The 10,891-nt window shown below is 39.2% G+C and overlaps 1 long non-coding RNA gene across 1 annotated transcript; it reads left to right on the forward strand.

Annotated features, from left to right (window-relative positions):
* The first annotated feature begins 5,087 nt into the window (after positions 1-5,087).
* On the forward strand, positions 5,088-6,597 carry LOC117827139. The gene is made up of 2 exons (XR_004634153.1): positions 5,088-5,484; positions 5,720-6,597. It is a non-coding gene; the product is annotated as an uncharacterized LOC117827139 (long non-coding RNA).
* Positions 6,598-10,891: the final 4,294 nt, after the last annotated feature.

The raw sequence follows: 10,891 nt of genomic DNA on the forward strand, positions 1-10,891 counted from the left end.
GTACACGTGTACAGGACTGATTAAGAAAAGATACAAGATGTTCAACTTTGTCTGCAGGAGTCATGAAGATCGGCACAGAATGAAAGTCTCTAAAAATAGTTATCAGTTGTCTTGTAACATTCACAAGCTGGGACACATTTACATACTGTTTGAGATTCTGCAGCCGTGCTGTCATAACCTGATGGGAGGTGTAGCTGGCAGAAGATACTTTAGGAGACAGATTCTGGGGGGTGAGTGTTTCTTCTTTCTACACTGTATGTTCTGTTCTTGTATTATATACTTATGATCTGGGTATTCCATTCACACCTCTGCCATGTTTCTTTATCAGCATATGCTTTAATCCAGACATCAATTATGAACAGTGTGACGTCTACATATGATTGGTCACTGACAAAGCTTGCTTGCTCTCAGTGCTGTCTGACAGGCTTAATCTGATCTTGCTGAAAGTCTTTTGTTGAATGGGATGAAAAGAAGTTGAATTAAACTTTGAACTCCCACCACAGGTTCACTGAGGTTTTCTTCTGCTGGGTTAATCACTCCTGCTTTCTTTCGCCTCTTTTGTCAAAGTCTTGTCAATATGTTTTACCTCAGGTTGAGTTTTTGAAGCTTTTTATTCAGTGGTTACGCCATTTCTTTCTGTGATCCCTTGTTGTTCACTGAAGACTCTGACTGATCTCTCATGGTTGAACCACTCGCCTTTGTGGTGTGCAGTGCATGAAGCAAATTGAATAAGATGAGACCAAGCATTGTGAAACAAATCAATAGAGAAGCTGCACAATGAATGAACCAGTTTTCACAGTGACGGTGTAATCCCTCCACAGACTCGTACGCTATGCTGGAGAAGATTCAATGTGGTAAAAGAAAAGAGTGATGATATGAGATCAAACATGGCTATATAATAATGGCCATGATTGTTGACCGTGCCATGTTTACATGTAATGAGTCCTGCCAGCCTCTAGCACCAGGATTGTCAAGTGCAGCATGGCCTCTGCCTCGTCCTGCTACTCTCATCTTTCATGTCCTTGCTCAAGAGGCAGACGCTCCTGATTGCTCCATAATGCTTCATAATGCTTCATAATGCTTCATTGATTAGCTGTTCACAACCATGAATTAAGAGGTTGAGTGTCTAAGTCACACTGCAGGGGGGGAAGAAATTGGCCTTTGAGTGTTGAAAAATAAAGTCAGTGCGGACCATCGTAACAGTGCAACACAGCTCTTTTTTGTTGTAACCACACAAGTGTTCATTGCACTTCTATTTGAAAACCAAGAAAAAACTTAAAGCCATAATGTTCAAAGACAGACATTTGAGTTTCTTGACTGTGAGTAATCATCATTCCTCTACATTAAAACAGAACTCATTATCATCACTCCCTGTAGGCCTCAAAACGACATCACTCACATGATGTCTAGCTTGGGCACATTAGCCACTTATGTCAAAGATGAGGCTAGAGACCTTGGTGTTCAAATCTCAGCTTCAGCACTCACAAGTTGTACAGTCTTCTTCACAGCTGAGCGTAATCTCCAAGGTTTTACCAGTTCTTTCTTTTTCTGACTTAGAAAAGGTTATCCGTGCTTTTATCACCTCGAAACTTGATAATTGTAATGCACTCTACTCTGGTATAAGGAAGGGTAACATTCACAGACTACAGCTCACACAAAAAGCTAATACACGGTTTTTAACTTGTTCTAACAGAAGGGAGAATAACACTCCTGTGCTTTCCAAGCTTCACTTGCTACCGGTTGATTTCAGAATTGATTTTATGCTTATACTTTGTTTGAGATTCTCTCTGGCTTTTGCGGTTGGGGCCTTTAAGCTTTGGAACTTCCTGCCAGATGATCGTAGGTCAGCCGAGCCTGTGTCTTCTTAAATCCTCACAAAAAAAAAGTATTTCATTGTAAGGCTTTCTCTGAACCGTTGTGCTATTCATATTTTATCTGTTTCATTATTTTTCTGTTTTTTAATAGCTTGATATAACTGTTTTATCAGCTTGTTATACCCTTGTTTTTAATATTGGTCTGTATGTCACCTTTTAACTCTGGTTTTGAAAGGTGCATTATAAATAATGTATATATATATATATATATATATATAATAATGTAAATTATTATTATTATTATTATTATTATTATTATTATTATTATTAGGATTATTATTAATAATAATAATAATAATAATAATAATAATAATAATAATAATAGTAATAATTCTTTGAGGTTTATTTACTAGGTTGGTCAAAAGCCATTTGAAAGTTTTCAGAGGCAAATTAAAACAACATGGATCAGGAGAAGCACATCAATTAATAGACTAGTTTGCTTTTAAGGTCACATAGAGGCATCAAAATTCTTATGCTTTGTTCATTTGTTGTTTTTTGTTGTTTCTCTTTCTGCTGGAGAGTGAGCAAAAGTTGACATACAGGATGTGTTTTCTTGTCTGAATAGAAGTGTCTTATGTGAAAATGAATCAATTTCTTCTTAACCTGTTTACCTTAACATGTTACAAAGAGGCTGCTAATCCTTCCTTGACCCTATTTTTGAATTTGATTTTGAAGTTCAAACGAGTTTCAGCTTGATTGGCGATGTTTGCTGTGCTGTGCAATGCAAGACAGCTGACCACAAACCCAATCAGCACCTGATTGGTCAGATGCATTTCTGGCATGACCAAAACTGTAGTCAGCTATGTGAAAGCAGGGCTACGGGCTAATTCCCCAACTTCAGGGCTCTTTTTCTTGATTGCGCCTGTGGCAAATGGCAGATAGCATCTGGGCAAACCATGGCAACAAGCTGCATGATGTAGACAGCTGAAATACACACAGATACACATCGGTCAGACATAACTCCATACAAATTGAACATGCACAGTGTGAGCTCTCAGGTTCTGCTTGACAGTCGGACAGCATTGGTTCACTTTCCACTTTTCGTGCTCTGACGTATAAATAGCAATTTTTCTGTTTCTCTGTTCTCTCTCTCTTCTAACAACAACAGCAGCAACAGATATCTCACCTGTTGTCGCAGCAGAGCTCCCTCCCGGTTACATGGCAGTAGCTCTTTAGATAAGTGGAAATAAACAGATCAAATTGTTCTTACACACATGAAAACAGCCTCTAAAAGTGTCTGTCTGTTCTGTTGAATGCCATGTTCTATTTAATAAACTTCAAACATTTATCAAACCCTTCACCTGCTTCTCAATCTATAACAAGCTGTTCAACATGATTAATATTTCACTTGGCTGGATGTGAAGCCCCCATAGGAAATTAATCTTCAGATTAGAAAACGTAACAACAACGATGATGAAAAATGGTCTGAAGAATTGCCAGGAGTAAAGTGTGAGCTGCTATTTACCATCCTGTTTGAAGCCTGGTCACTTGACAGTAAGCTGAAGGTATAATAGAGTATAAAAATGGATTTTAATGCCACATTGACACAGTCATTACTTTTCCATGTCAGTACCTGCTGGTAAATAGAGATGTTTTCACGCTAAATGACTTTGAGGGCTCATTTTGTGACTCGATCCTCTGATGTAATAAATCACTCACCAAGGGACACGCAGACAATCAATGAAGTTCAAACCCTCACTATGTCTGACTTTGACTGTCTGGACATCCCATTAGAAGACCTCCACAAGAACCAAAGATGATAGATATGTTTCTTGGTTAAAAAAATCTCTGCAAAAGTATTTTTTCAGTGATGGTTAAAAGGAACCCCGACTGTGGGGACTAATAGGCATAAATCTGCTTTAATGTTTGTCTCATATTAGAATGCTTTGTTAAATAGACATGAATAATTTTTATTTCTTTAAAGAGCGAAATGTATAACACATATTCTAACCTACGGGCGCAGCCATTGTTTTACTAGCGCAATGCAAGCTGGGTTGATGACGTGTAATGTTTGCGTCTTGCCGAGCCTCTGGTTTTCGCCGTGTTTGCTCGCTGGCTTTCAGGAACGCGAAAACCATAATAATGCCACACTGTGCTGCGTTTGGGTGTAATTTCCAGTGGAAGGGAAACAAGGGGACTGGTGTAAGTCTACACAGCTTTCCAAGAGACAAAAAGAGAAGAAAGGAGTGGGAAATTGCTTTTGGACGTACACAACTTCTGAAGGACCCGCGGCTATGTTCTCGTCACTTCACTCCAGATGCATTTGATGCATTTAGCCGACCCACGCTGATGACAGAGCTCACAGGTGCTGCTAGTTATTAACGGAGACTGAAGCCAAATGCTGTGCCGTCAGTTTTCGTTCATAAACAGACAAAACGTCCACAGGAAAGAGTGAAGTCCGCTTGAGGAAACGCCATAGGCAGGAGACGCTGGATGTGCTCCTGCAGGGATGTCAACAACCCGCACCTGCAGATGTAGCCTCTGATGGCGAACCATCCGGCACGATCATGACCACGACCACTACCACGATCACGGAGGAAGCTGACGACGAGTCCCCCGATCAGTCAACACAGCAGTCTGTAAGTGTACAGTGTTCTCCAAATAAGAGTGATGTTGATCAGACGCAAAAATATACATCTGATGCAGCGGTACAGTGGCCAGCTGATGCGCACCAACTTATTACTCAAGACCACGTTTATGCTGCTAATTGTGAAAATGAGCTGAAAAAAACAGTTTCAAGAGGACAGTGAGTCTCTGGATCTTTTCCTCTCAGATGGTGACTTTTCAGCAAGGGCAGTCAGCCACTGTACAGACAGTCTGATCTGAAATATAACATAAGTTCATCAGAGCCTTCACAGAGCACCCAGGAATCACATGCTTCAGCTGACATGTATGAAGAAAACAGACTGTTGCAACCAAATGACGTCACTACCCAAACATCATTGCGACGCAAAGAACAATGGCGGCCTACGAGTGAAAATATTTTTTCCAGTTTTATACAAAATAAGATATTTTGAGAGGTTTTATTATCGTTTTCATATAGCTGATACAAACATTGATCATATAGGAAAATATGTTTTGGTAGCCGGGGTTCCTTTTAAGTGCAAAGCAATGACTTGAAATTACTCCTCGAAGAGGTTTCATCTCATGGCTTGAACCGTAATGGTTTCCTTCTTACGGCTGGTCACATCTAAAAGACTTACATCAGTCATGAAATGACATGCTGTTTTACTCTGTTTGTCATGTCAAGGGCTCAGTGAGGCTGAAAGATTCATTCCTTCCAACTGGTTCTGTGAGTTTTGACATTTTGACGCAATCAGGGTCGGAAATCCAACCAAATACATCAAAAAGGCTGACACTTGACAGATATAGAAAAGCTGTCAGTTTTTTGCGAGCAGGGAAATATAATGATCAATGAACATAGGGAAATCTTGCAACTGGCTCAAAGTCAGACTTTCATTCAACTGACAGCAAAGACAGCCAGCTAACCTTCTCATGAACAAAAAAACAAACTGAACAAGGAATCCTCAGCCTCGTTAAATAGCCTCCCATTGATGATTGGCATCAGCTGCGGGAGAACAGCACAGGTGCTCCCAATAACTGCTGATTGGTAAGCAAACCTGGGACCGATCTGTGCATGACAAAGTACAAAGTGCAAGTATTTGTGTTAGATTGTAAGGGAGGGAAGCCCAAAGTTGTCAGAAATGTGAATTTTTTAAGGAAAAGCCAGATACCTGTAATCTCTACTTCTGTATTTCTGTCCACCTCTGGTCTTGTGAGAAGATGAACTGACTATTTGTTGACAATTTCCTGGAGATGTGTTTAAATGCTGCCATATTTGACAGAAATCCCAGGACCATCAAGGACAAACCACAGCTGGCAACATCACACCTCAACCTGCTGTCGTCTTTTCTCTCCTGCAGCGCCAGACCAAATGTGTGACTGAAAGATTATTCGCTGCTTGCATCATGCTGCGAGGCGGAATGAAAATCAATATCAGTCACTTCAATTCACTCAGAAAACAAACCAATGCCTTTCTCACCGAGGGGTTCTGTTCAGCTCTGCAACACATGGTGTGAATTAAGCTGTGACTGAAATGAAATAATGCAAGAACTGTCTCAAAATTCAAGGTGGAAGTACTTTTAGGGTTTGCACAGTAATGAAGGCGAGATGCAAATATCACCCAGATGATCTCCTGGGAGGTGACAAGCTGTTGATCCTGAAGAGGGCGACAGAGGGCCAGAGTCACTTGGGGAAATCCTTGATTGCACAGAGGCGAATCAGTGTGAGAAAAATGGAGAACAAGAGAAGTCTGGCATTGAGGACTAATGATCTGTGGTAGTTTTTCTTGGCGATGGTGTGTGTTCTGTGAAAGAAAAACAAACTTCTCGTGCATATTTGTGAAGAAAGAAAAATTGTCCTTTGCTCTAACTGCACCAGTCTGAATGTTGACATGGCTGCTGCCGCTCTGGCCCCAAAAGCCACATCAGATGATTTGTGAGGGCCCCATGAGACGGGGGCCAGCAGCATGTAATGGAGCAACTGGACTGGGCTGACAGATTTCTCAGCTTGGAGAGTTGTTGCGTGTTGCAGAGACCTGCTGGTGATTCAGATTGGGCGTTTCAAAAATGCTAAATGTTTTCCTTGCCGTGTGGAGATGGAAACTGCCTTGTGGTCTTTGTCTTCATGGCCTTGTAATAAATGTGAACTAACAAAAATTAAACGAGAGTCCTGTAATTCTGGGTGGCTGGTCTGGCCTGGTAAAACATGACAGGCAGAGAAAAGAAAAGAAGCCTCAGAACACCACACTTTGAGGTAATTTTCAGCCATAAGCCACCGTCACACTTTCAAATCTGAAACTCAAAGATGCAGCTGCTGAAATCTAAACCTGCAGTTGCTGCTGTTTTCTTCTTTCATTCTTTCCTTTTCTGCTTTTTTCCTCCTTCTTTCGGGACAACACAGGATGACGACAGCGCCTTAACACACCAAACTGTCAGCTGAGGGTTGGAGGGGAAAATAATTGTCAGTGGTGGAAAAGAGGAGGGGGGGAGGCAGGGACGGTCAGACACAAAGAGGCCTTTCTACCAGCGAGCAGAACTGCACCACGTCACAACACAGGCAGGAAACCACACCAACATCACCACCACCTTGTCCCTGGGACTGAGTGTGTGTGTGTGTGTGTGTGTAAGTGTGTGTGTGTGTGTGTGTGTGTGTGTGTGTGTGTGTGTGTGTGTGTGTGTGTGTGTGTGTGTGTGTGTGTGTGAGAGGAGAGAGAGAGAGAGAGAGAGAGAGAGAGGAGAGAGAGAGAGGAGATGAGAGAGATGAAGAGGAGGAGAGAGAGAGAGAGAGGAGGAGAAGTTAGGGAGGAAAAGAAAAGGGGTCTGGGGTATTTAATGAAACCCATATCCTGCTCTGGTCTAAAATAAATGGAGCAACTCGCACATAAACATAACATAGTGTGTGTGAGTGGGAGTTCATTGCATATAGACTAAGTGGTGCAAAAAAGAGGTGTGAGAGGGCTGTATTTAAATTCCCAGGTTTATTTGAGCTGAAAATGAAAATGTATCATTCGCTGCACACACAAACACGCACACACACACACATACACATATATAACATAAACACAGCCGATGAGGTGAGGTAACATCAGGCGGAGCACTGCTGCATGTAAAGAGCTGAATGTCGGTTTGATTACAGAGACCGTACACACCATCGACTCTCTGTTGTAAAGGTAATTAAAGGGTCGACTGGGCTCAAGCAATTAAATGTTAAAGAGAAACTGTAGAGCTGCATATTTTCCTCAATGTTATTCTAAGACTGTGTGCATGTGAGTGAAGTCAGATAGTTACTAAATCACTCATGGAAAAGTCTGATTTTGCAGGAGTTCTTCCACATAAAATCTAGTTCAATAAAGTCTTTACAGCATCAGTGTCAATTAATACACCAAATATAATATATCAAGATAAATGTTGGCGTACTGGTGCAGAAAGATAATGACAGCTTATTTAGCTCTTCCATGAGTGACTAACTGAATAAAAGACAAATCTTTTGTTCAAACACTGTTTGTTACTTCTGAACACACGCAGAGTGACGTTAAATAATATATCAACATTTTTCAATATTCATAATTTTGAGCAGGTTTGTTGCATAAACATTCAAAAAGTGCGGCCTGCAGCAGGTTACAGGGGCAATTGGCCCCAAAAATTAATGAATTATTAGAGTATGTATAAAATTATTGCTAATTACTGATAGCAGAAAGAAATAAAAGGAAGCTGAACAAATATATATATATATATATATTTTTTTTTTAATTATATTTTGGGCATTTTTGCCTTTAATCGATAGAACAGCTGAAGAGAGACAGGAACTGTGGGTAGTACATGCAGTAACGGTCCAGGCTGAATTGGACATGCGATCTCTGCGACGAAGACTATAGCTCTGTATATGGGGTGAGTTTAGACCACTTGGCCAACAGGGCCCCAAATAAACATTGTTTGATTATTTTCTCTACCCCTCTCTATATGTACAGTATAGATATATAGATATATAAATATAGGAATTTCTCTTTTTTAACATTTAAATATGTTAATGAAAACTCAAAGTTAGATTTAATCATTGCTGTTTAGTAATAACAAGAAAGATCTTAATATTCCACACCCTACCTTTTTTTATACTGGTAGAATCTTTTTGAACTTATACATATCATGTTACTTTACACAATGTATCTTTTAGTTAATCTAATTGTGAAATAGTATTTTGTTCAGTATCAGGTAAATTTTACTCATTTTATTTTACTACTACTTATTTTAATTATGTAGGATGAGACATGTATTATCATCAATATAGGTTATGTTATAATTGAGGTAAGTTCCCTTAACAACTAAAAATGACACAAGAGGGCATAATTCACCTAAAGAAAAAAATCCCAAAACTGGCTCACAATGGTTTCAATTATCTTTTGTTATTTCAATATTCCTTTTTCAATTGGAAAAACAAAATGTGGCCTCTTTTTCTCACTGTATTTCAGCCCTGAGTCTTGCTATCTAAAATAATGTATCAATTGTGGTCAAGTAATATAATGTTTAGCCTGCCGTAACTTGCTGGCCATGAATTTATCACCTGCTCTTGGTGAGCAACACTTTAAAAAATAGTGAGGCATGCGTTACATTCACCTAAGGTCAGACTGTAGAGACATGACAGATGCTCATGAACTCAACCTGCATTTGTTATCAGCGCTCAGGATACAGTATGTTCACACAAACACATACACAAAAGAACAGTCATCGCTCAGGGCATTAATCACACCAACATGACATAAGAAAAAATAACACATTGTCAGTTACAACACATTAACAGTCTGATCACAACAACAGATCGTTGCTGTGTGTCCTTGAAGGAGGCAGGTAACCCCCAGCTGACTCTCATAGCTGATGTAAAACTGTCATATGGCACTACGTACGAATGTGTGTGGTGTGTGTGTGTGTGTGTGTAGGAGAAACACACAAGCCACCTGGAGCAGAGCAGGTATTATTAGTGATGGTGCCAAAAGACACTTAAAATGCAGCCGCTCTGTCTAGAACAAGCACAACCTGTCTGGGCATAGATCAGCGTGTGTATTGTGTGTATGTGTGTGACTGTATCCAACAAATCCAAAGTATTAGAACCTCCCGGGTTCACCCAAAATGGGTGTTTAATCTTTTATCTTTTATTAGAAATGCGCATGGAGGTCCAGTCCAGTCACCTTCAATATTTTTAGGAACAACTGCAGAGGACAGATGAAATTGATTCAATATTCAGCCAGGAGTGCACGTTTTACCTGAGATGAAGGAATTTTTCACTTCACTGACACTTGGAACACTCAACCCAATGTTTTCCAACACAACAGTTCCCCTTGACACAAACATACGAATCATAGTTGATGGTGATAAACATATATGACACATTTCCACTGTCATAACTTTCAGGGATAACCTGAGCTTCCAGTTACTTACAGTGTACAAACAGTGCAAACATACCAGTGTAATAATGTGCTCCAGTAATTACCCCCCTGTTTGTCTCCGTTTGATGGTCTTGAGTTTGTTAAGTTGCAGGAATGTGTGATTGTGTGTTTTCTGGTGATTCAGTGTGTATATTCTTTAAAATTTCCACCTACCGTGCTATCCGTCAGGGTGGTCTTGATAATTACCTTGTTTGTTTAGATGCCGTCAACTTGATATATGGTTTTATTTTTCATAACGAAATGTACTGAATGTGTCGCGACCTCAGTGCAGCCGGGTTGTGGTGTTCAGTTTCAGGTACAACTGACACTGACGACAAAGATCTGAGGATTTTACGTTTCTTTTTTCACTGAATGAAGAGGATTAAGGGAGGGGCCGGGATAAATATGAGTATCAAGTATCTGATACAATTGTTGACTTTCTTTTTTTCCACAGTTTGATTCACAGCAGTAATTTCTTGACCTTAGTTCACTCACCTGAACAATGAATGAATGTTGTAAAAATAATGACTAATTATTGCTATTTTACAATTATTATTATTTATAAATGCTGATGTCACTTGTTAGTGGTTATACATACTTAAAAATGTCTTCTTTTTTTTAATATTTATTCTGTTATTAAGATGTGAACCTTTGTGAACTTTTTCAGAAACATTACATTTAAATAGCTTGTTAAAACAAAACAACATTTTTAAATTTTTTATTTATTCAACATTATGTAGCATTAGTATTATCAGTCTCTATAAAAATGAGGTAAACATTTTAGATTCTATCTAACGGTGTAGGTTTTTATAACATAATTAATGTTTTATTAATTATTATTTCGTGGTAAGAAATGAATATTATTTGTTCTGTTTCAAAAGGTTTATTTCCTTTAATTAAGTAATAATCAAAATTAAAATTAATTCATTAGGTGTAAAATTAAAAGATATAATGTGAAATTTGGATCCAAAGTTGGCTTTGTATAAACTTTTGGAAACACCTTTTTTGTTGTTGTTGTTGTTGTGTTGTCATGGACCTG

This window comes from Notolabrus celidotus, chromosome 15, assembly GCF_009762535.1.
Source record: "Notolabrus celidotus isolate fNotCel1 chromosome 15, fNotCel1.pri, whole genome shotgun sequence".
NCBI classification, from domain to species: domain Eukaryota; kingdom Metazoa; phylum Chordata; class Actinopteri; order Labriformes; family Labridae; genus Notolabrus; species Notolabrus celidotus.